Raw genomic sequence first — 3,893 nt, forward strand, 5'->3', positions numbered from 1 at the left:
ATATGTAAATATATTCTGTACAATGTCTATCTCCCCACTTTACATTTACATAACAAATCTCTACTGTACATTTAGGGTGCTATTTTAAATTTAATGGAAGTTATAAATAGAAACCATCCAAACATAAGCAGCTAGAGAATTCTTAGTTTGGCTTTTAAAGGCAAAAAATAAGGGTGGTTGAACTGCAAGAAAGAAATACTATAAGAAAAAAAATATTTTAAAGTATCCCAGCTTCAACTCCTTATTCATTGCTTCTATCCTTTTCTGGTAGATAGAATAATGCACCCCCCCACCCCACCCCCCGAAGAATTGATGCTTTTGAACTGTTGTGTTGGAGAAGACTCTTGAGAGTCCCTTGAACTGCAAGGAGATCCAACCAGTCTATCCTAAAGGAGATCAGTCCTGGGTGTTCATTGGAAGGACTGATGTTGAAGCTGAAACTCCAATACTGTGGCCACCTGATGCGAAGAGCTGACTCATTTGAAAAGATCCTGATGCTGGGAAAGATTGAGGGCGGAAGGAGAAGGGGACGACAGAGGATGAGATGGTTGGATGGCATCACCAACTCAATGGACATGGGTTTGGGTGGACTCTGGGAGTTGGTGTTGGACAGGGAGGCCTGGAATGCTGCGGATCATGGGGTCGCAGAGAGTTGGACATGACTGAGCGACTGAACTGAACTGAGCCCCCCAAATATGTCCACTTCCTAACTCCCAGAACCTGTGATCATATTACCTTAATGGCAAAAGAGACTTTGCAGATGTAATTAAAGATCTTGACAGAGTTTGGAATATCTACATGGACCCAGTGTAATCACAAATGTCCTTTAAGAGTGGAGGAGGTAAGCAGAAGAGTCTGAGAAATTGAAGATGTTATGCTGTTAGCTTTAAAAATGAAGAATAGGGTCATGAGCCCAGGAATGCAGACAGCTTCTAGGAACTAGAAAGTCAGGGAAACAGATTCTCCTCAAGCCTCCAGAAAGGAACACAGCCCACTGACACCTTGATCTTAGTCCAGGGACATGCTGTCTGTACCTCTGATCTCCAGAACCTTAGAATAATAAATTTGTATTGTTTTAAGCCACTAAATTTGTGGTGATGTGTTACAGCAGCAGTAATACAATAAGAGAAATAGGAAACTACCTGCTCTGAAATTGTCAACATTTTTGACCCAGTATAATAAAAATAGTGCTTTCTCTTCAAAAAGTAATCTTTCACAGTGTATAAATTTTAGCCCTTACTTACAGCAAATGAGCCTACTAGCTGAGGTTTTTAAATAAAAGTTAGGAATCCAAGATAAGGGAGAGGGTACTTCTCAAAGGGAAGTGAATTTAGAAAATTTTGGAAATTTGTGGTGATTGAAGTTCATTACTGCCATTCAGACTGCCAGGCCTAGAAACAGAAAAATGAGACAGTGCACAAGGAAAAATTATGTTGAGTTCCGGTCAAAGTTCAAACAGGCAGTTAAGTGAAAAACCTGATAATTATTTAAGCCTGGAACCAACTCCTTTTTACTTATAAACACAAGTATTCAAAGTATCGGGGGATTTTGCACTCTTTTAAAATATACCGACTATATCCAGAAGCACAACTACTATGTAAACCACGGCAAGACTGTATTTTACTTTATTCAGACTTGAGTTGTTGGCCTATTTTAGAAAATCACACCAATGAAGGTATTAAGACACTCAAGATTTTAAGACACTAATACAGCCCACCGATATCTACTTGCAGCTATTGTCTACATATATATCAGTTGGGTTAGTTGTGCTTCAGAGAGATTTTATTATAAATCTCTTCTGTTTCTCATATTATAGGTAGAGCATTCAACTGGCTTTTTAAATTATCTGAATTTCAATAGGATATAAGGAGTAGAATATATTATTATAAAAAGGGGATACTGGCTCCAGGAGGGCTGAAAATATTGATCTAAATATTATCTGAAAGCCATTCATATTCCTCTCTGTATCTGCAGTATTTTGTTCTTTCAGTCAAACATTTTGTGGTGGGATGGGAAGCTCATATTTCTTAAAAGGTGTTTCGACTTCACTACCCAATTAGTCTTAAGTCTTTTCACAATCTAACCTTTACCACCATCACACCATTGAAATTGTGGCTGTAAAAGTCACCAACCCCTATTAAAACCAATGGACACTTGAAGGAAGAAATCTGTTTTGCCTGAACTTTCTATAGGATTTGACATCATTACTCCCTTTTGCTTGAAACTTTGGAAGGGATGGGCTCACACCCAAGTCATTTGTGTCATCAGCACACGCTGTCAGCGAGTGAGACCACGATGACCCAGTCACCAGAACAAGACAGTAACAACTGTTAACAGCTTGTAGTAGAAATGGAGGTCTTCAGAGGCTCCATGACTCGCCTTAGGTCAGAATGTGTTAGTCACAGAGCACAGACTGTCAGTTCAGATTTCCAATGTTGGTGTGGTCATAAAGCTCTTGCCTAAAAACTGGAACACACAACCATTCAGTTTTTAGCTCATTAATTATATACCACAAATAAAGCAAGGTTTAACATAATGTTATGCTCTGAAAGTGAAAGTGAATTCACTGTCTTGTCCGCCTCTTTTGTGACCCTATCGACTGTAGCCTACCAGGCTCTGCTGTCCATGGCATTTTCCAGGCAAGAGTACTGGAGTGGGTTGCTATTTCCTTCTCCAGATCTTCCCAACCCAGGGATCAAATTCGGGTCTTCCGAATTGCAGGCAGACTCTTTACTATCTGAGCCACCAGGGAAGCCCTAGGTATGATTTATCCCATTTAAATGGCAACTGAGTTCTTGAGTTACATTGATGAATAAATAACAGTAATAGCAAACATTTTACAGTTTACTATATGTCTGTGAGTCACTCAGTCGTGCCCCTCTTCAACCGCATGGACTCTACAGTCCTTGGGATTCTCCAGGCCAGAATACTGGAGTGGGGTAGCCGTTTCCTTCTCCAGGGGATCTTCCCAACCCAGGGGTCAAACCCAGGTCTCCCACATTGCAGGCAGATTCTTTACCAGCTGAGCCACCAGGGAAGCCCTTACTATAAGTCAAGCACTGTTCTAATCATCTGATATGTGTCCACTGGTTTTATCCTCACAAAAACGCCAGGAGCAGATGTTATTATCCTCCTCCCAGAGATGAAACTGAAGCACAAGGGTCACATAGTAGAGTTGCCAGGGCTCAAATCTATAAGGCTATTCACTGACTACTAAACAGTCTAACAAAATGGACATTAAGCATATACCTTAAAATGTAAAATATCAGTTGTGTTGATTGTTAAGCTATACAAGTGTTATTTAATACTATTTTCTATATTTTCCTTCATTATCTCTAGCATTAAAAAACACAAAAACAAGTTCTCTCTTTATTAGAACATCTTTAACAAATGTGATTTGTTAAATCATGTGATTTATTAATCATGTAAGTAAGTAATCAGTAAGCATCACATGACCCAATTATGTATATGTCTAAGGAAACTTTGCTTGCTCTTTTCTAGTTGGATCCATTTCATTTGCACTGAAATCTGCATTAAGGAGAGAAATCATTGTCCCTATATGATATTCCACTGAAAGAACTTTAAAAAAAAAAATTTTTTTACACTGAGAATTCCTTTATAAAACTGAACTATATTTTCATGCATTTTAATAATTAGATATGATTCCAGGAAACTAAAGAATAAAAAATTAGTTTAAAAAGTTAATATGGAGAAGTTGAGGGGGAAATCAGTATGTATTATAGTTTTATTACTGATATAAAACTTTCAAATACTGTACAGTGAGGTGTGTTGTAGAACTCTATATAGATATGATACACTATTACCAATTATTACTCAAGTGTAATATATACAGCAATCACAAAATCAGAAAATAATGGATAACAGCCAGTGCC

The sequence above is a fragment of the Dama dama genome, chromosome 21 (assembly GCF_033118175.1).
Source record: "Dama dama isolate Ldn47 chromosome 21, ASM3311817v1, whole genome shotgun sequence".
NCBI classification, from domain to species: Eukaryota; Metazoa; Chordata; class Mammalia; order Artiodactyla; family Cervidae; genus Dama; species Dama dama.